The sequence below is a fragment of the Eurosta solidaginis genome, chromosome X (assembly GCF_040869045.1).
Source record: "Eurosta solidaginis isolate ZX-2024a chromosome X, ASM4086904v1, whole genome shotgun sequence".
Lineage (NCBI taxonomy): Eukaryota > Metazoa > Arthropoda > Insecta > Diptera > Tephritidae > Eurosta > Eurosta solidaginis.
Genome location: NC_090324.1, coordinates 154,866,385 through 154,889,660, shown reverse-complemented (window position 1 = coordinate 154,889,660; position 23,276 = coordinate 154,866,385). Strand labels below are relative to the sequence as shown.

At 41.9% G+C, this 23,276-nt stretch overlaps 1 protein-coding gene and 1 pseudogene across 5 annotated transcripts in view; both read right to left on the bottom strand.

Annotated features, from left to right (window-relative positions):
- Gyf (GIGYF family protein Gyf) overlaps positions 1 to 16,672 on the bottom strand; it is a 955,717-nt gene extending 939,045 nt beyond the window's left edge. Inside the window, exon 1 of one of the 5 annotated variants that reach the window (XM_067757906.1) lies at positions 16,530 to 16,672. The gene's annotated coding sequence lies outside the window, so the exon portion shown is untranslated. Of the gene's footprint in view, positions 1 to 16,313; positions 16,430 to 16,529 lie in introns of those variants that run through there. The other 4 variants (XM_067757909.1, XM_067757905.1, XM_067757907.1 and 1 more) reach the window with 4 other exon arrangements.
- Positions 16,673 to 20,815: 4,143 nt separating this feature from the next.
- On the bottom strand, positions 20,816 to 22,647 carry LOC137235210 (uncharacterized; annotated as a pseudogene).
- Positions 22,648 to 23,276: the final 629 nt, after the last annotated feature.

Below are 23,276 nucleotides of genomic sequence, written 5' to 3'. Positions count from 1 at the left end.
CAGTCGGTCGACATCAGACGCGGTGAAGGAAGTGGTCCAGACTCTGAGGAAGGACATGAACGGTCTGGCAAATAGACTGTCGAATTTGGAAAAGTGGGGTATACAGGGTAGCTCCGAAGCGAATCGGGGTGGCTGGCAAGGGGAAACAGAGGCTGGTGACAATTTCGCAACGGATGAGGACAACAGCTCGCCTCAACGCAGAGGGAGAGCAGACGTTTATCATGGGATGACACCGTCATCGGAGGATCAAAAGGGCAGAAGAAGTCAGCGTTTTGAGAGGGGCACTACCAAAGCCATACGCGACTGGAATATTAAGTTTGATGGGGGGCCCAAAGCTATACCGATTGAACGGTTCCTCTTTAGAGTTCAGACTCTGCGGGGAAAACACGACATCTCTCCCCAAGATCTCTTCGCAAACTTTCATTTGCTATTGGACGGACAGGCACAGGACTGGTATTGGTTATATACCGAAGAACATGCCGGGGATAAAACAGTGGATTTTGATTCATTTCAAGCAGCCATGATGGGACAATTTCGGAAGGCTGAATGTGATGAGGAGATTCGGCAGGCGATGAATGAACGGAAGCAAGATTATAGCGAGAGATTTGAGTTCTATGCCGCCATTAGAGGATTGGAGCTGACCTTGAAGACAAGGATGCCAGAGCAAAGTCTAGTCAACCTCATAAGGAGGAACTTGAAGCCAAGAATCAAAAATCTAATTTTTGGGTGCAGAATCGAGTCGCTGGAAGACTTACGTAAAGAATGCCGCCGAGCAGAGAAACATCTTACCGAGTTTGAGCCGAAGCTTTTCCGAAGGAGAGCGGTCGAGGAACTGGATGATGAGCCGAGTGAGGAACTGGATGATGAGCCGAGTGAGGAAACGACAGAAGCCGTAGAAGCTGTTCAGGGTCAGCGTAGGGGGAACTTTACTGGGAAAGATCTTGGGAAAGTCACACCACGAACGGGTCGCATGCAAATTCATGCGATGGGAAACTGCATAGGATGTTGTGCTACTAGTGCGGCATTCCGAACGTGCAGTACGTGTTGTGCGAGGGTTGTCAGGAAAACAGGAAGATTGGCGGGAAAACCGGGGAGCCTTGCCAGCAGAGTTTAGCCCCGGAAAAATTAAGCTAGAAGCATCAAGAACAGGTGACCGCCGATCCCAAACAGATTGGAGGTCGCCGGCCCACATGTCGCTCCAGGAAAGACAGGAGCGGTATAAGATTGTTAGGCGGAGAATATTTGGACAAGACGAAGACGTATTTGATGAACAGGAGGAAGGATTGCCGAAGAGAAACTGGCGAAAAATCCTTCGCATTCGTAAAAGTACAAAAAGCAGCAAAAGGGAGCGGAGGGCCATTGAGGAGACTGTCATCCGAGATGCAGAGGACAGACGGCCTTATGTAAACGTAGAAATAGAGGGAAAACAGGTGAATGGTCTGCTGGACAGTGGTGCGTCAATAAGTTGCTTTGGGTCTGGCGCAACTATGTGGAGCGAGAGGTTTAAGGAAAAGGTTAAAAGATTAGACCAGCGACTGAAAACGGGAGACGGGAGATCTCAACCCATTACTGGTAAAGTTGAAGTCAAGGTGACTTGGAGAGGGAGAACGGAGATTATGACTCTCTATCTGGCCCCGAGTCTGCAGCAGGAGCTGTATCTCGGAATCGACTTCTGGGACACATTCGGGGTCGCTCCCGCAGTAGTTTCAGAACTGAAGATCGGGGACGAGAATCAGCTCAGCCTTTCCGAGGAGGAACAATGTAGGCTAGAGCGAGTGAAGAGGCTATTCCCGTCTTTCACCGAACTGGGCTTGGGACGAACACATGTTATGGAACATGTAATCGAAACCTTTGATGACACTGTCCCTGTAAAGCAACGGTTTTACCCAATGTCACCAGTAAAACAGCAATTTGCTTACGAGGAAATTGATAGGATGTTAAGGCTAGATGTCATCGAAGAAAGTAATAGCTCGTGGAGTTCCCCTATTGTCCTCGTCGAGAAGCCAGGGAAGAAGCGTCTATGTGTGGACATGAGGAAGCTCAATGAGCTTACCAAAAAGGACGCGTATCCAACGCAGCACGTCGAGGGCATTCTGTCCCGTCTTAGGGAAACCTACTTTATATCCGGGATAGACCTTAAAGACGCCTTCTGGCAGATCCCCTTGGAGAGTTCGTCGAGAGAAAAGACGGCGTTCACGGTCCCTGGCCGACCGTTGTATCAGTTCAAGGTTATGCCGTTTGGACTGTGCAACGCAAGCCAGAGACTTTGCCGCCTGATGGACAAGATCATTCCGTCTCGCTTGAGAGAGAATGTCTTTATTTATATAGACGATCTTCTCATTTGTTCTCCGGATTTTGAATCGCATTTGGAGCATCTCTCGGAAGTGGCGGAATGCATCGCCAGCGCGGGTCTGACTATAAATCTTGAGAAGTCCAGGTTTTGCCAGAGAGACTTAAAGTATCTCGGGTATATTGTCGGTCAGGGTGAATTAAAGACAGATCCATCGAAAATACGGGCAGTACTTGATTTTCCCACCCCGTCGACGAGTAAGCAGTTGCGTCGTTTTCTCGGCATGTGTGGTTGGTATCGGAGATTTATACCAAGCTTTGCCACCATGGCGGCCCCCATGACAGACTGCTTGCGGAAAGGAAAAGCGTTTGCCATGTCCGAGTCCGCGGTGAAGGCCTTCAATGTCTTGAAAGTTGCGTTAACGTCAGCAGACGTATTGGTTAACCCGGACTTTAGTAAACCATTCTATATTCAATGCGATGCATCAACGCAAGGAATTGGGAGTGTCCTGTTCCAGAAAGATGACGAGGGTAATGAGAGACCCATCGCGTATATTTCCCAAAAGCTTAACTCGGCCCAGCGAAACTACACTATAACGGAGTTAGAGTGCTTAGCCGCGGTAGTAAGTGTGAAAAAGTTTCGGGCATATGTGGAGGGTCTCCCGTTCACCATCATCACCGACCATATGAGTCTGAAGTGGTTGATGGGACAGAAGGACCTTTCCGGGCGCTTGGCCAGATGGAGCCTCAAGCTACAGGGTTTTGACTTCAAGATAGAGCATCGGAAAGGATCCCAGAACATTGTCCCCGACGCGTTGAGCCGCGTGCACGTGGAAGAGATCAACGAACAGAAAGTGGAGCGTTATCTAGACTTCTCTCCCGAATTCACCAGTCAGAGTTACAAAATACTGATGCAAAATATAACTGAGAACGCAGAACGATTGCCAGATCTTCGGGTAGTGGGTGGTGTAGTATTTAAACGGATATATGCTAGGCGCGCGGAAGAGTCTGAGGAGAGCACATGGAGAATTTGGGTTCCCGAGGGTCTCAGACAAGGACTTCTCAGGCAAATGCATTGCAGCGAGTCAGCGGGACACGGAGGCGTGGCGAAAACGCTCGCCAGGCTGAGGAGTTGGTTTTTCTGGCCAGGAATGCTCGGTGACACTAAGAAGTTTCTGGGAGATTGCGAGCTCTGCAAGTGTTCTAAGTCTCCGAACGTTACCTCGAGGCCACCTATGATAGGTCGCTTCCGATCAGAAAGGTATTTCAACGCCTGTACGTAGATTTTTGTGGCCCATACCCGCGCTCTAAATCGGGAAATGCTTATGTATTTGTAGTTCTCGACCATCTATCCAAATTCGTCTTCCTCAAGCCCATGCGCCATGCCACTGCACAAGAGGTGATAAAGTATCTGGAAAATGATGTGTTTCACGTTTTCGGCGTTCCAGAGGCGGTCCATTCGGACAATGGTCGTCAGTTCATCGCGGAAGTGTTTCAGAAGTTTTTGCAAGGGTACGGTGTCAGTCATGTGAAGACGGCTCCTTACTCACCTCAGGCCAATGCGTCAGAACGCGTCAACCGGTCGTTGTCAGCTATGATTCGAACATATTTGCAGGGAGTGGGGCAGGAGGCATGGGATCAGCACGTGTCGTGCGCAGCTTTCGCGCTGCGAAGCGCAACACATGAAGCGATAGGGATGGAACCATATAAAGCGGTATTTGGGCAAACAATGATGCAGCACGGCAGCGCGTATGAGATACTACGGCGCATGGACGCTCTGAGGGAGCCAAATCTAGAGGTCCTATCAAAGAATGACCGCCTCAATTCGATACGAAGCCAGCTCATCCTTAACTTGGAGAAAGCATTCAGTAAGGGACAACGGACTTACAAAACGAGATCTCGGCCAGTAAAGTATCGAGAGGGACAAATCGTGTATCGAAAGAATTTCAAACTAAGCAACGCGGCCGAAAAGTTCAATGCGAAGCTCTCAGCCAAATATCTCAGATCCATTGTGCTGGCGGCGAAAGGAAACTCCCTCTATGAGCTAGGTGACTCGTCGGGGCGCTCCGTTGGGATTTATCATGCGAAGGACATACGTACGTGATGTATTGGTGGACCTGCTTTTCGAGCGCTTTGCCTCGTGAGCTCAGCTGCAGCGCTCGCCCTGTTGCGGTCACCCTAATAACTTCATAGCATAAAGTACCAAAATAATGTAACTCTGTTATTCCATTTCCAAACGCTTCCATCCATGTGACGTATGTCATATCAGCTGTGGGAAAATGCATAGGCCGCGACGGACAACTTCCGCTTTCTTTCTGGATGAACAGCGCGGTCGGATTGACGTCTCAAATTTAATATCTCAGTTTATCCATAATTGCTTTTATCCAAAAGCTTACTTATATTGTAAGAGTTAGAGTTTTTTCGCTTCGTTGCCTGACGCGCAAGAAATATCCGCCAATTGATTGGAGCAACGCCCAGTACAAGCGCGGTAGTGAGCAAATTATTTTATCACCAGCAAGTGGGACGCGGCGAGGAAAACGACAGTTTGCTGAGCGCGCGCACACGGGGTCAGCGCCAGTTGAAAGAGCCGTCGCTGAACTGCATCCATGTGCACGTGTACAACAGCAGCGAAAATATGTAACGAAATAACAAGCATCAACTGAAGCAGTGAACAAAGATGCAGTCAAACAGGTTTTTTTTAAGTTTTAAGTGTTGCGTTGGCGCTTAAGCCACGCGTCTCGGCAGTTAAGCAAATTGATAGTTAGGAACGCGGTCAGGTGTGCTCTGAACCTGCGCTCCACAGCAACGTGAAGACATTTTTATAATCTAAGAGTGATGTGACAGGAATTCGGCGATGAATCGAAGAGTGATCCAATGAGGAGAATGACCACCAAATATGCTTGTTCTATGATTTGTTAAATGTAAATCTTTTTTTTTTGCACACTTATAGTGCTACAGTTATTGTGTTAGTTTCTCCTGGTTTGTTGCTTTCATTTAATTCATGTGAAGGCGTTATCTCACGAGTATTAAACAAATTTTTTTTTTGTTGAGCGAAGCGCACAGACGCTGGCAGAACCAAAGGGAGTGGTAGGGTGATTCGAGCGCGCTAGAAAGTGCAACCAAGGGCCTGCACAAGACGTCTTGTAGGGTTTGCGGGGGTGTATGTAGCGGTTGGCCACGATGAGCCTGGCGTCTCCCAACAATTTGTTTGGTATTTACGTAGGTGTGTTCTCACCGCGTTTTATTGAAGAGCCAAAATTCGGCATGCGTGGATGAGATAGCGCAGGATTTTATACAATATAATCATTAGCAGCTTTTAATATAGGCTAGCGTCTTTCATACATTTGATATTTCATTGATTTATAATACATTACTATTTAGCATACGCGGCCGTTTGAACAGGCTTAGCGCTTGATTCCAACAAGAATTTAAACACTTAGTATGTAAGATATGGTAGTAAATATAATGCTATGAATTGTTGATCATCAAAAAGCGTGACTTGTGTGTTGGGCGGGGGGGCGACATCGACGGACGGACTCAGACTTTAGGAGGGGCAGAATGAGAGATTCGTAAAAGGTCCAGTGGACAATCGTTGGGGTCGACAGCAACAACGGCCAAGGTCGACCATGGTAGGGAGGGAAGATGAATGCCTGCCACACAACATCAGTGGCGATTTTCCTCGGCGTCGGATGCGAGGAAGAAAGAGGGAGGGAAGATGAATGCCTGCCACACAACATCAGTGGCGATTTTCCTCGGCATCGGATGCGAGGAAGAAAGAGGGGGGAACCACAGTATAGCCTCCTAGTTAAGGAAGGGTACGAGTTTTTTTTGTATGGTGCGGTTGGCATGCAGCGAAGGCACAAGAACCACCCCATAGTCCGGCGAGCTAGCTCGTGCATTAACGCAAGCGTACCCAGTGTTTTTCGAGCATGCCCAGCGGATACAGTAGGAGTAGAAGAGCAGAGAGAAGGGACACCAGTAGAACTCCGGCGTTATCCGACAGCCCGTACGTAACACAATAAAAACCCAGTATGTTATTATATTATTTGATGTCCTTTAATTAACTCAATTAAACAGTTCATTTTAAATTTATTTTATTTAAATACTTACAAAAAAAAATTGAAATAACAACAAGATATCAAAAAAAATTGGATTTATGTTCCGGACATGCAAGCACGTCAGCAAATATTATAAAATTATGGTTTATAGGTCCATTATAGAACCTCATTTCATATACTGCCCTACGATATTATTCATGTTAGCCGACTCGAACATCGCAAAACTACAGGTGAAACAAAATAAAGCAATGCGGTTTATTCTTAGAAAACGATATGATACCCCAATACATGAAATGTTAGAAAGTTTAAATTGGCTGAGTGTAAAGCAACTCATTGTATACTACACTCTAAAATTCATACACAACATGAAACTAGGCCACCTGCCGAAATATTTAAATGACCGAGTAACATACAACAACGAGGTTCATGACTACCACACAAGAAACAGGAATAACTTCCGTCTGCCAGCTGTTCGATCAGAATTCGACAAGAACAATATATACTACGAGGGATTGAGAGAGTACAATGATCTACCATTTGAAATAAAACAATGTCCAAATATCAATAAATTTAAGAAATTATTATATAACTATTGCAAAGCACTACCATTTAGATAATGATCTCATACATACATGTACCTAATTTAGGTCTACAAGACTGTAAATAAATAAATAAATAAATAAATAAACTTTAACTCTGTTTGTGGAAACATGTTAATGAATTGGAGTGAAACTTGCCCCAGTATGTCGTTTACGTAAAAAAATAAAAATATGTGTGTCTTCCGAGGGTTAATACACGTCAAAAAATATCTAATCTCATACTGATTTTCTCGTACCCATAAAAAAAAACTATGGGTAAAACTGTTTTGCGCAGTAGTTTTGGTCTCCAAACCGGTGGTGACTTACCCAGGGTAATTTTTGATAAGCGCGGCCGCAGGCCGTCAACGCAAAAACGTGTTCTTCGCAAAATTACTATGGATCCCACCCCTGGTTTTGGAGCGCTTCGGGGCCATTTTTCCGTTTTTTGGAAATATCTTTTGAACGAGGTAAAATTTTTATTTTCCGCCTTTGCATTATTGTTGTCGAGGTCAATACGCTTCTTTTAACAATTCTGTCAATATTTTTGGACGCGTATTAGCTGTGTCATTCTGCCGTATAGAATTACCAAAATTAAGTGCTGAACAAACTGTTTCTGTTGGTACTCAAGAAAGTATTGGCGGTAATTCTATACGAAAGCATGACGCTGCTAATACGCGTCCAAAAATATCGAGACGTGTCAAACGACGCGTCTTGACATCAGTATTAATAATCCGAAACCGAAAAAAATTTAAGTCGTTCAAAAGATATTAAAGAAAAACCGAAAAATGACCCACGGGTCCCTCCCAAAACGGGGGTGGAATCCACAGTATTTTTGCGCAGAACACCTTGCTGCATTGGCGGCCTTCGGCCGCGCTTATAAAAAATTACCCTGGGTGGGTCCAACCCCGTTTTGGAGACTAAAACTATATCCGCGCAAAACACTTATGTTCACAATTTTTTTTGTGGGCACCCCAACATTACAAAAACCACATGAAAATCCCCAACTTCAACTGCAAATATCTCCTGACAGAGATACAATTTTTCTTTTCACGTTTCGGATTATTAATACTGATGTCAATACCCGTTTTTTGAAACGTCTCTCGATCTTTTTGGACGCGTATTGGCAGCTTCATGCTGTCGTATAGAATTACCGTATTGGCAAACCCTTTATTAAAGATAAGTAGCCTGAACACCCAGAAAAGAAAAGCAATTTAGTTAGGTTAAACAATTGTCCAACTCCAATCAACCCCAACATGCATAATGTAAGTTCTGCTTTTCAACTTGTCATCACATCAAACCGTATTTTCAATTACAAAGTCGAACCAACGTCTCTAATATTCTTTTCTCTCTGGTCCACCCATGTTGAAGTGTAAGTAGCATTGCACTTCCGGCCAACCTATTTGATAAGGCAAAACAGGGTGAAAGCCGAGTTGAGGGGTCGACTGCTAATACGCGTCAAAAAATATCAAGAGGTGTCAAAAGACGATAAAATTTTTATTTTTTGCCTTCGGATTATTAATATTGATGTCAAGATGCGTCTTTTGACACCACTTTCGATATTTTTGGTAGCGTATTAGCAGTCGACCCCTCAACTAGACTTTTACTGAAATTAGGTGGTGCACCGTCTTGTAAAACGTTACCATCAGTATTAATAATCCGAAGACGGAAAATAAAAATTTTAACTCGTTCAAAACATATTAACGAAAAACCGAAACGGCAGCATGACACTGCTAATACGCTACCAACAATATCGAGAGAGGTGTCAAACGACGGGGGGTTTTATTTTATATAAGGTGCCACGATTTTCAAACATTTGCTGATTTGTAGGGGTAGAGGGGGTCCTAAAAACCACAAAATTACCATCCGCAACTCTAGGAAACTCTTAGTTTATGAAATATAAGCTTTTTAATTTCCAAATTTAGTAAAATTTCAACTTAAGTCCTGCACTTAAAATTCGGGTCGCACATGTCGAAAAACGAAAAAAGCGACAATAGTACCGACGGGTTTTCCGCGAATAACTTTTAAACGAGATAAAAAATTTAGTTTCTGCTTTCGGATTCTGAATCTTGACGCAAATACGCGTCTTTTGATATCGCTATCGACATGTGCGACCCGAATTTTAAGTGCAAGACTTAAGTTGAAATTTTACTAGATTTGGAAATTAAAAGGCTTATATTTCATAAACTAAGAGTTTCCTAGAGTTGCGGATGATAATTTTGTGATTTTTAGGACCCCCGCCACCCCTCGAAAAAAAGAAGTTGGAAAATCGTGGCACCTTATTCTAAGTATTCCCCCAAAATACTGCTCTCAGAATCCGCACGGGCTGTCTTATGTCCCCAGAACACCATCTACATAATGAGGCGAGAATACTCCCCATCAGGGAGAGAAATGATATGCTAACCAAACAGTTCCTGCTGAATACCCAAGGCAGTCGGTTCTATGTACCGGAGCGACTCGGGATTTTTCCCGACCAAGGACTGTCATTTCAGTGTGACCCCATTTAATTTGTTTCGTCCTTCCCACAAATTGTCATCCTCCCAGCAGCTCTTTGCAGCAGGACTGCTACATATTCTCTTACTCCGGGAAGGTATCGAACCCAATCCGGGTCCGTCTCCTGACCCCGGTCCTGAGAAATGGGTTTGCTGCATTTGCCAGAAAAGAATCTTTTTAGGACGGTCATACTCTGTTCAGTGTGTCTCGTGCAAGGGATGGTTGCATCGGACAGGTTGTTCTGGGCTTGATCCCAAAACCCGACGTCCACGTAACTTTTATAAATCTTTTGTGGCTCCTTGCTGCTCACGCCCAAGGGCGTCCCGTAGTCTACGCCTAAGCGTATCCCCACTACCTTCCAGCAGCTTCGCTGCTCAGCAAGCCACAACAAGTACCCGCTGCTGCACGCGCGCCACGGCGCCAACAACTCAAACAGCTGATACCACTCATAACTACTACCTTCGTAGTAGAGCTGGTAGCTATTCAGCCCCTGCCCCCGTCTTCTTCTCCCCCCCTCTTAGTCCCTGCCTCCGTTTGCACCGTCTGCCAGCACAGAATATATAGGTTTGCGACATCCGCTCAATGCAGCTCCTGCCTTGGGTGGTGCCACTTTCCTAGATGTTCTGTCTCCGCGACGGCAACCCCTCGACGGGTTTCATCGCGCCATGTTGCCAGGTCGCAAACCCAAATCATCCGGGTACCCCAATGCTTGCCCAAGGGCGCCCAGTCCCAAGGCCACAACAGCAATTGCGTCCTGGCCTTCCACAACCTAGGCGTAGTCACCCCTCACTTACCCCTAGAGTGGCGGCGTCACCCCTCATGCACTTCAGAATTCTGCAGTTCAACTGTAATGGACTAACTGGGAAGATTACGGAGATAGTCGATTTCATGAAGCGGCACAACATCCGCATTGCTGCGATTCAAGAGACTAAACTCACAGCAAGATCTGCATTGCAGACCTGCTCTGGTTATAATGACGACAGGAAAGACCGCGAGAGCGGAAATGGAGGCGGCCTCGCGTTTATTATACACCACTCTGTGCAATATCATATATTTGATCCTGGCATCGACCGTAGTGACAATGTCTTAGAACGTCAAGGCCTATCTGTCCGGTCAGGCGATGCAAATCTAGAAATCATCAACATCTACGTCCCTCCTGTCACCTGTTGCCCCAGTGGATACCGCCCTAATATCGAGGCCTTACTCACTGGCAACAATCGCATTATCTTAGGCGATTTCAATGCCCACCACGACCTATGGCATTCAAACTTGCGGGCGGACAGTAGGGGTGAGATGTTGGCGGATCAAATAGACGAAACGACGTTCTGCACAATAAACGGAGACGCCCCCACACGTATGGTAGGAAGCTGTCATAGCTCGCCAGATATCTCAATCGTAAGCGCAGAACTCGTAAACTGCGTCAACTGGCAGCCGATGGTAACATTGGCATCCGACCACCTGCCCATACTTATTTCGTTCGAGCGTACCGCCGACTTCATCGTCACCGAAAAACGCACTTTCATAAACTTCAAAAAAGGAAAGTGGGAAGAATATAAATCTGCAACAGACAGCAGCTTTGCTGCCCTCCCTATCCCGACTGATGCCCGCCAAGGGGAGCGTGCCTTCCGTAAGGTCATTGAATCCGCCTCGGCACATTTCATTCCCGCCGGGAGAATTCCCGAAATCCGGCCCCACTTCCCGGCGGTGGCCGCGAGCTTAGCGAGGGAACGCGACCTTATAAGACAGCTTGATCCAGGCGACCCCCAAATAAGGGATATAAACCAACGCATCAGATTGCTTGTGGACGAACACAAGCGGGCGAAATGGGAAGAGCACCTAAGAGGTTGTAACCTCTCTACCGGTGTAGGTAAACTTTGGTCCACCGTAAAGTCCCTATCGAATCCGACTAAGCACAAAGACAAAGTTTCCATCGCCTTTGGCGATAAGGTGCTGTCGGATGCGAAAAAATGCGCGAGCGCTTTCTGCCGACAACATATAATTCATCCTACGGTCGACAAAGATAGACGGAGAGCCAATAGACACGCACGTAAACACAAACTCAGCGCGTCACCAATTACCATCACCGCTAGAGAGGTTGAGGACGCCATTGGTCGCGCTAAACCATCCAAAGCAGTGGACCCAGACGGCATAGCCATGCCGATGCTTAAAAACCTAGGGAAAGAGGGTTTCAAATATTTAGCGCATGTCTTCAACCTGTCTCTTTCCACCTTTGTCATACCCGAGAAATGGAAAATGGCCAAGGTGGTCCCGCTACTAAAGCCTGGGAAACCAGCTAACGTACGTGAGTCATATCGTCCGATATCTCTCCTATCGCCAGTGGCAAAGACGCTTGAAGCCATTTTGCTCCCTTATTTCCAAGCACATTTGCAGCTAGCCCCTCATCAGCATGGCTTCAGAAAACTCCATAGCACTACCTCCACGCTAAATGTCATTAGCACCCAGATAAATTGCGGTTTGAATCAATATCCCCACCATAGAACAGTAATCGTAGCGTTAGACCTATCAAAAGCTTTTGATACGGTCAACCATGGCTCGTTACTGCAAGACCTGGAAGGGTCCACCCTTCCCCCATGTCTTAAAAGGTGGACCGCAAATTATCTGGGTGGTCGGCAGGCATCGGTGCAATTCAGAAACGAAACATCAAAACAAAGGAGAATTAAACAAGGGGTGCCACAGGGTGGTGTCCTATCCCCGCTTTTGTTTAATTTCTACATATCTAAGCTACCTTCACCACCGGAAAGAGTCACAATCGTTTCCTACGCCGATGACTGCACAATAATGGCCACAGGCCCAGGCCCACAGATCGATGAGCTATGCAATAAAATAAACGGCTATCTCCCTGATCTCTCCAGTTTTTTCGCCTCGCGAAACCTGACATTGTCACCGACTAAATCTTCCGCGACCTTATTTACAACATGGACGCCCCAAATGTCGACCATATTGAACATCCACGTCGATGGCACTACGCTACCGACTGTCCTACACCCCAAAATCTTGGGTGTGACGTTTGATCAGGATCTACATTTTGGTGCGCACGCAACCGCAATTGTTCCAAGAATTCAGAGCCGTAATAAAATCCTCAAATCCCTTGCTGGCAATACCTGGGGAAAAGATAAAGAAACGCTCTTGACCACATACAAAGCAATTAGCCAGCCGATTACGTGCTACGCGTCACCCATATGGTCGGCAAGCCTAAAAACCACCCACTGGGAAGAAACTACAGGCCTGCCAAAATACTGCTCTCAGAATCGCCACGGGCTGTCTTCTTATGCCCCCAGAACACCATCTGCATAATGAGGCGAGAATACTCCCCATCAGGGAGAGAAATGAGATGCTGACCAAACAGTTTCTTTTGAATACCCAGAAACCTGGGCATCCCAACAGACATCTGATTGACGAACCAGCACCGCCTAGGGGCCTAAGGAGTCATCTCCGTAAGCATTTTGAGGAAATACGGCACCTGAGAACCCAGCCGTATGAAGCGGAAAAACACAAGCAGGTCCTTGGTGAACTCCATAGACAGGCGTCGGACCTTTATGTCGGGAATTGCCCGGTGAATCCAGTTCTTGAAGAAAAATATCCAGAACTCGCAGAAGAGGAACGCATACTCCCCAGGGAAACGCGTGTCACTCTTGCTCAACTTCGTTCTGGATACTGTAACAGGTTAAACTCTTACCTATCCAGAATCAACCCCGACATACAAAATGTATGCCCTGCTTGCAATGTGTCCCCACATGACACCAACCATCTCTTTAATTGTAATGTGGAACCAACGCCTCTAACACCCCTTTCCTTATGGTCCACCCCTGTTGAAACGGCAAGTTTCCTTGTACTCCCGTTAGAGGATATTGATGACAATTTGTGATCGGTCGCGGCTATTAGGTGGGGCGAGCATTGCTACAACAACAACAATACCCAGAAACTTGGGCATCAAAACAGACATCTGATTGATGAGCCAACACCGCCAAGGGGCTTAAGGAGTAATCTCCGTAAGCATTTTGAGGAAATACGGCACCTGAGAACCAAAAAAACACAAGCAGGTCCTTGGTGAACTCCACAAACAGGCGTCGGACCTTATGCCGGGAATTGCCCGGTGAATCCAGTACTCAAAGAAAAGTACCCAAAACTTGTGGAAGAGGAACGCATATTCCCCAGGGAAACGCGTGCCACTCTTGCTCAACTTCGTTCTGGATACTGTTATAGATTAAACTCTTACCTATCCAGAATCAACCCCGACATACAACAAGTATGCCCCACATGACACCAACCATCCCTTTAATTGTAATGACCAACCAAAACTTAACACTCCTTTCATTATGGTCCACCCCTGTTGAAACAGCGGGAAAATTTTAGAAAAGCACCCCCCGAGTTCGGGGTAAAACTTGGTATCAAATGAAAGAGGGAGCTGTCCCGATCACAAATATATATCTATTTTAAAGAGCGCAAACCTATAATTTAAAAGTTATTTGTTGTTAAAGTTTGCAAATTTAGGAAATTTCTATAGCACATTAAATTACAATTTACATATCTTTCAAAACATTAATCCACATACATATCTATATAAATTGGCAACGATAAACTCAAATTGCATTGCAGAAAGGTGTTCTACGCAGAATTACTGTGCATGGCGCAGCCGGTGTTGGATCGGCTAACATAACAATAAACAAATTTTCGGTAAATAAAGACTAGAAAAGTTAAAGATATATATACATCACATGAAAGGTATTTTTATAAGTTATTTTTAAATTCTGCACTTGTTCCGTTTTTTTAGATGTGGCAGCACATATATGTAATGTCATACAATATATATATACGTGTACACATATAAAAGTTGTATAGAAATTTGCAAAATTTAACAACAAATAACTTTTAAAGTATAAGTTTTCGCACTTTAAAATATATATATTTGTGATCGGGAGAACTCCCTCTTTCATTTGATACCAAGTTAAACCCCGAACTCGGGGGGTGCTAAACTAAATCGCTGCCGGACGGAGCACTGCTACAACAACAACAACACACCCGGACTTGGGATGTCGTAGCCCAGGGTAATTTATTTATTTATTTATTTATTTATTATCTACCGGACATAGTCCTCACAGATATGTAACAACTTAAACAAAAATTATCGAGATAGAAAAATATATGGTAACAATTTATAAATACAACATTATAACAACAATTTTTGTAAAAAATTCGCTACGGCTTAAATAAAACTACATGTAAAAACATTTATATAGTAATAGGAATACTGAAACATATTAATTGAAAAGAAAGTAATCAATAACATCAGCTTTAAAATGTTCTTTACATGAGCTAAAATCGGCATGATTGCAAACAGAGTTACATAAGGAGATCATTCTGTGAATAGGTTCATTATTTCCAAAATTCGTTCTACGCGTTTGGACGTAGAAAATGTATTTGTCCCTTAGACACCTTTCAGGTGCATAGAAGGGGAGAAGAAAAAGTAGTTCCGGAGAATCGATTTTGTTGTCGTAAATGTCTTTGATAAAGAAAATACCACAAATTTTCCTTCGAGTATTAAGGCACTGAATATTTAAAATTCTACATCTTAGTGCATAAGATGGCATCGATTCAAAAGTGAACATTCGTCGAAGCGCGAATTTAGTGAATCTCCTTTGAACTCTTTCTAACCGGCTGGAATGTGTTACAAAGTCAGAGTCCCAAATAATGCAGGCATATTCCAAAGTGGATCTTACAAGGCTAATGTAAAGACTGTTCAGCGTTAGCGGATCAAAAAAGTCTTTGGAATTACGTTTGAGAAAGCCGAGTTTTGAATTGGCAGCACTGATTATGTACTCCCTATGAAAGTCGAATCTAAGCTTCGAGTCTAAGTATACTCCTAAATCCTTAACAGTAGTTGTACGATTGAATTAGTCGCTATCGTTAAAGTAATAGCTGTTCATTATGCATGCGTTTCTCCGAGTGAATGTGATAATGTTACACTTGGAGAAGTTCAAGAAAAGACCGTTACTATTACACCATTTTATCAATTCCAAGATGTCTTGCTGTATTTCTATGCAGTCGCTAATGTGTTTAACTCTGTAATAAAGTTTTAGATCATCAGCGTACATCAGGCAACTACAAAATTTAAAACATTGGCAGATATCATTTATAAATAAAGAAAAAAGTAAAGGGCCCAGATGACTACCTTGTGGTACTCCTGATGTAACGATTATAGGCTTGGAGAGATTGCTGGTAATAGTTTGGTTGAGGGGTCGACTGCTAATACGCTACCAAAAATATCGAGGTGTCAAACGACGCGTCTTGACATTAGTATTAATAATCCGAAGGCGGAATATAAAAATTTTAACTCATTCAAAAGATATTAACTAAAAACCGAAAAAAGACCCGCGGGTACCTCCGAAACCGGGGGTGGGATCCATAGTATTTTTGGTAAAGTCTAAATGAAGGCCGCCAACGCAGAAAGGTGTTCTGCGCAAAAATACTTCTACAATCTTTTGAACGAGTTAAAAATTTTCCGCCTCCTGATTATTGTTCTCGAGATAAATACGCGTCTTTTAACACCTCTCCCGATATTTTTTGACGCGTATTAGCAGTTGACCCCTCAACTAGACCATTATCATATCTTTTGAACGAGTTAAAATTTTTCTTTTCCGCCTTCGGATTATTGTTCTCGAGATTAATATGCGACTTTTAACACCTCTCTCGATATTTTTTGAAGCGTATTAGCAGTCGACCCCTCAACTAGCCTATTACCCAAATATCTCCGGATAGAGATAAAATTTTTATATTCCGGCTTCGGATTATTGTTGTCGAGATTAATACGCTTCTGTTGACACCTCTTTCGATATTTTTGGATGCGTTTTAACAGTGTCACGCTGTCGTATAGAATTACCGTATTAAGAATGTAGTTTTCTGCTCGTCGCTTTATATTCACGCTGATTTTTAAGCACGAATTTTAGAAACATTACAAAGGCAATAAGGAATCAAAACACTTAGGAGCAATCACAACTTGAAAAAACAAACGTGTATAAAGCATTTCACAATAATTAAATTTTCAATCTGTTATATATTTATTATGTTTTATAATATAAAAAGATAATCTGCCTACTTTTTAGGTTTTGAAGTTTTCTTGATGTAATTAATCGCACACCGAGATATTTTCAACTTAGGTTAGGCAAACGAACAAAACCTATGTACATATGTAAAGTCCGACGAAAACTTTAGCAAAGGTTACATGTACAATAAATATCATAAAACTTCATCGTCTTCCAATAAGTATTGAGTCGATGAATGTCGTGTAAATGCTGTACCTTCAATATATATTGGGGTTGGGTTTTATATAAGGAGCCACAATTTTCGGTAATAGTATACCCTACAAGAACACTGACTATCATATGACAATCATCTGATTGTCAGCAATGTCAACCTAACGATCAGCGCCTCATACAAACTTTCTATCACAAACTTAAGGGGACTTGCGCAAATGTGATGTAAACAACTGTGTACGTGTGAGTTTTTGTCTCCTTCTTATACACTAACATGACCTACTGATTAAGTATATAGCCATACTGCTCACTCTCATTCCTTTTCCTGGATCAGTGCTGACACTCTAACTATCAAAAAGTGTCATAAATGATAGTTTCTGTAGATATCAGGTTTGACTGTTATACTATCATAAATGACCATTGTTATATTCCGCCAAAAATGAAACAATGCTTTTTGCTTTTTATTTACTTTATTTCATTACGTTTTTAATTTTGTACGTGATAAAAGCATACGTGTTTCTTATTTGTTTAAAATAAATAGTTTTATAAGAATTCGAGTTCAAAATGTTCAATTTAAATTCAGAAAATAACAAAACAACAGAAGAGCGCTTTCCTCATGCGGAGACACATTTAAAAATGAATCACCACTAACCACTATTATTTTTCGCGTATCAATTTTTTGAGTGGAGTGCGCCCCATACATTCCGATAGCTTTTGGTATTTTTTAAAATTATTTTAAATTTTTTTTCTTTTAGCATGGAGCTTTGAAATGCTCTCTTTTTCATTTTTTAGACTTTTTTTTTATATGGTTTTCGTCGTTTGAAAATGGCGGAATTTAAAAAATAACAAAACAACCGTGATAATCATTTGATTGCCATATGACAGTCAGTAGTGACAACATGATTAAATCGGATAATCTGTTCTCGCATACATAAAATTCCGTTGAGAATTATGTATCTGTCTCACATGCATTATGGTTTCGGCTGTATGTTCTTTTGTTCTGTACCAGGTGTCCGAAGCCTTCCCAGTTTGAGTCCTTTTTCATGATTATAGACTGGCGTTGGGAACATGCAGACATGCGTGAGCGAACAAAGGAACATACATAAATTTGAGTATCAATGTTTACGTCATCGCAGGATCAGCATTGTCAATTACAAGTGTGAGTGTATTAGTAAAACTATCAGCGTTTCTTGTAGGGATAGTTGATGGGTCAACTGCTAATACGCTACCAAAAATATCGAGATAGGTGTCAAAAGAAGCGTATTAATCTCGAGAACAATAATCCGGTGGCGGAAAAGAAAAATTGTATCTATGTCGGAAGATATTTGCAGTTGAATTTGGCGATTTTCATGTGGTTGTTGTTGTGTAGTACCCACAAAAAAAATTGTGCATCACCGTGGCGATAGCCACGGTTATACCACACACCCGGACTTGGCATGGCGTAGCCCAAGGCTATTTTTTATAAGCGCGGCCGAAGGCCGCCAACTCAGAAAGGTGTTCTGCGCAAAAATACGGGGAATATTTTATATAAGGTGCCGGGATTTTCCAACTTTTTTTTTTCGGGGGGTGGGGGAGTCCTAAAAATCACAAAATTATCATCCACAACTCTAGGTTTATGAAAAAATAGCTTTTAAATACCGAAATTTGGTAATAATACGACTTAAGTTTTGCACTTAAAATTCGCGTCGAACTTGTCGGAACTAGTATCCAAAGACGCGTATTTTCGCCAAGATTCAGAATTCATTAGTGGAAACTATTTTTTTTTTAACATTTTTAAAGTTATTCGCGAAAAACCGGCCGGTACAATTGTCGCTTTTTTTTGTTGTTGAAATTAAACAAACGAAAACAAGGAATGCATACATGCGTATTCGTTAAACTATCAACGAGTATTTGATAGTTCCCGGGGTGAACGATATAACTATTTTTGCCATTGGCTTCGCGTACGACTTCAACTTTGGCAATGCTTCGACTTCAACACGTAACGAAAAGTTACTCTGTTATAGAACAATTTTGCGGATCAAAGCGAGTAAAACTTCAAGCCGTTCTGTTGTAATCTTAACACAGACTGACATAAGCGCTTTTTCTGCGCTACTTCGCTTTGACACCGCCATAAAATAAACAATACAACTTTACTTACTTCGCTTTGAAGTAACCAAAGCATATCTGAAAATCTTCCTCTATGTCTGTCAAAGGCTACAAAATCCTGCCATAAGCCTCAGACCTAATGCTTATTCATTTCATTCTGTTAGCATATTGATTTTGTTAGCTTTAAATTTTTTTTTACATGAAATCGAAAACATCTGGAATTTAAAGCTTATTAAAGAAAAGCGTCGCATTTTTTGGACATGAAATAGGGAAACCTCACAAATTTGAATTTTATAAAAGGAAAGCGTTACAGGCGGAAATTTTTCTATGTTTCGTACATGAAGTGGGAAATCTCACAAATTTTAACTTTAGGAAAGAAAAGGGTTTCCTCGGACCCTTGTAGATTGACTCATCTATAGCTAAGTTTAAATGGAACGCTTTAAAGTTTCACGCCATCCCCGTTTAGCACCATTCACAATTTGATCCAATGTTCTATCTATAACGGTTCAATTTCTACCGCACACTGATGGGTTAATCGATCAGTGCTGATTAGAAACCGTTTAGTGTGCATATCTCTTGAACCAAGCAGGATAGGAAATTTTTTTTTTGGCAATATGTGGGTATCCATTTGTAGATTAAATGAAAATTTGATTGAGAGTTCCATAATTAACCCTTCAATGAAAAAATGCAGTTTATCGGTACACATATGACCCCGAAACCCGATTTGGCGCCATATCTCTTGAACTACGCAAGATTTTCTAAATTTTATTTTTGCATTAGATAGCCATCCCCGTTTAGCACCATTCACAATTTGATCCAATCTTCTATCTATAACGGTTCAATTTTTACCGCATACTGATGGGTAAATCGATCAGTGCTGATTAAAACCGATGAGTGTGCATATCTCTTGAACCAAGCAAGATGGAATCGATTTTGTTTTTGCATATCGTAGGTATTCACGTGTAGATTAATCCACAAGTTGATTCAAGGTTTTATTATTAACGGTTCAGGCGATAGGAGGCTTAATCAGTTAAATCGGTTAAAATCGCGCGATGTTCTAATCTAAGTTTTCTATGTTTAGGACATGAAGTGGGAAAATCTCACAAAGTTTCACTTTAGAAGAGAAAGGGGTTTCCGAGGACCCTTGACCATTGACGCATCTAATGGCAAATTTAGATGGAAAGCTTTAAAGCTTCAAAAGCGCCATATTCTAAAAATATCTCAACTTTTAGACTCGCTTCACATATGTAAACCTTTTGCAGAATAGTATATGTGGTGCCCTACATTGAACTTATCTGCAAAGCAAAGCAACAACAAACAAAATGCAACAAAGCGTTCTATGAAAATCCCACAAAAAAACGAGAAAAGGATACTTACATATACAAATATGTATGCGCGTCCGCAAACAAGTACCTAAAAAAAAAAAAAAATAAATGTAAGGCGCGATAACCTCCGAAGAGATCTAAGGCCGAGCTTCTCTTCCAATTTTCGTCGTGCTCCTCTTGATTTTTCCCTACAAATTGGCCGGACGGGACCTACATGTTTTATGCCGACTCCGAACGGCATCTGCAAGGCAGATGAGTTTTCACTGAGAGCTTTTCATGGCAGAAATACAATCGGAGCGCTTGCCAGACACTGCCGAGGGGCGACCCCGCTTAGAAAAATTTTCTTCTAATTGAAAAATCTTATTTCTAAAATTTTGATGTTGCTTTGCCCGGGAGTTGAACCCAGGGCATACGGTGTGATAGGCGGAGCACGCTACCATCACACCACGGTGGCCGCCAACAAGTACCTAACCATTCACAAAATAACAAAACAACCATTAAGGGAAAAAGACATAAGTCAGAAAAAACCCTTTTTTATTTATAATGATGGTATTATATGTACATTTAATATTTCTGCTCTCTGTTTGTTGGTTAGCTGGTACTTTCCGTCTCTGACAAGCGTACTTTAGAGACATATCAACGCCTGTAAAAAATATTTTATTATATATTTAAATATGACAAAGAAAAACAAATCAATCCATCAAAGTAACTACCCATGTCTATTCCTGAAGAACATATATATGTTTTATAGCCTCTATCAGCTTCTTGAAGGGGTCTTCATGTTTCCTCAAAACTGATCGGCGCCACAAAAACTCTACAAGAATATCTTCGAAATTTGCAGGATGGTTATAATTTTCTTTGTAAAAATATCTCTTCACAACGCGCCATGGAGATTCTATTCTCTGTGTATGTGTGCCATCAGGTGCAACAAACGGGTTGCCTGGGTCGCTGTGGTTGACTTTGGAATGCAAATACCCATGTTTGGGTAAGCAATCATATGCCTTCCAAAAGTCTATACGAATCGTCGTACCTTCCACCACATGTTTTTTAATTAGCGGTATAAGCGCATCCGCTGACCGATCATTCTTTGGGCACACTTCTAGCCTTAGGTCATCACTGCCGTCTTCAATCATACCTAGGACCCAGTGACCTTCCACACTTCTACCTAAAATACAATACGTTTATATAGATTTTATTTAAAGCTTGTTTATTGTTTAAAAAATACCTTTGTTGTATTCCTTTTGCCGAACTTGCTTTCGTCGATTTGAACAACTTTCCCAGGTCCACCAATCTTCCCCTTCTGCTTCTGCTGGTCTAATTGGAAAGTAACAACCACCTCGCGACAGTAGTTAAATCAATCGGTTATTGTACACGAGGAAAGCGTGGTACCTTCTTGTAACAGAGCCTTAATAAATAATAAATGTCACCCTGTGTTCAAGTTGCTGCAACACCCGTTGTCTACCCACGGGTGTGGAACAACTTGAACACAGAGCAATTCGGCTGACAGAATGATAATTCAAATTTTGACATTCAAGTGTACACACGAACAAGTGCGGAAAAAGGTTAAAATAAAAAATATTTGTAACCATTAATTTAAAACTAAGCCTAGTGTATATATACAAAATAAAATTACCTATTAAAGGAACATTCTGCAAACTTACTTTAAATAAAAAACAAAAATTCTTAAATTAAAAAATTGTGTTTGGCGTTTGGATGTTTTTATGCGGAGTGCGTTGCGACGTGCAAGAGCACATCCATTTTTCGGAGGTTCATACAATGAACCTTTATATGGCGACCGTGAGGCTGGAGCCTCGCCCTTTCTTTTTTCAATTTTGACATCGTGGCGAAGCGGCAGTAGCGGTGAGGGGAAATTTTTTTTTCGAGCTGGACAAAAAAGTAAAAGTGAGTGTGGTGCGAAAAATGTTCAAAATTTAATAATACAATTTTTCTAAATAAATTCTGAGATTCTAACACATAAATTGCTAATTAAAATTCTAATCTACGACGTAATTTTCTACATATATTCAACAAAATACAATACATAATTTCCTAACTAAAATTTTACTAATCTACGATATAATTTTCTAAATAAAATTCAACTAAATTTCAATACATAATTTTCTAAATAAATTTTCAATAAACTAAAATGCAATTTTCTAACTAAAATTCAATAAAACCTCAATATACAATTTTCTAAATAAAATTCTACTAAACTACGATATAATTTCTTAAAATAAAATGTAACAAACCTACAATATGTTCTTCTAATACAACTTTAAACAATTCTACAATTAAATTTTATAAATTAAATTTAAAAACGACAGTACAATTTTTCTACATTGAATTTAATAAAACCACAAAAACAATTGTTACTACTTCGGCTCCCTGCTAGGATGATATCCCTAGGTTGTCAAATATTTAATCGATTATTTGTTAATGTGGCAACTACTCTGTACTTTCTTGATATTTGGTAACCGGCTTATTTTACCATCACTAGTTGTGAAATAGTCGGCGACCAAAGTAAGTTAAAATATCCTGCATTGTATATCATATTAATTATGTTAATATTACTTAGACTTTAAAGCATCAATACTGTGAATTGAAATCCGAAATAAACAGCAAAATCGATTGCGGTGTTGCGCTATTAAAACTGGTTGTTGGGCAGACGAATTCCCAACATTCTTTAAAGTTTTGTGCCACGTGTACAAACACATGCGAAATCAAGGTTAAGTCAGTTGATCGCGACAGCCAAAGATTCATATCGATTCTAATACGAACAAAGTGGCATCAAGATGGCAACTAACAAAGAGCAGTGCTCGCTATGTGTAGAACCTGATTCAGAGGAAATGGTTCAATGCGACCGGTGCGATCAATGGTATCATTTCGTGTGCGCCTGGGTAGGTGCGGATATCGGTGACAAAGAATGGGAGTGCCACGAATGCCGTAAGAAGACTCCAGGTGACGACCTTAAAACACCTGCAGCCAAACAGCCGGCGATTGAAACTACTGGGGCTGATCAACGAGACAAGGTAGGTACAAAGGTAGTTAGAATATTAAGCAAGGGCAGTTCTTATGGAGAGAGTAAAAATCTTGAGCTCGAGCGCTTAGAGGAAGAACGAAAGGCTACAATAGAACTCATTCAAAGGAAATACGCAATACTTAGCGCAAGCGGCTCAAGGG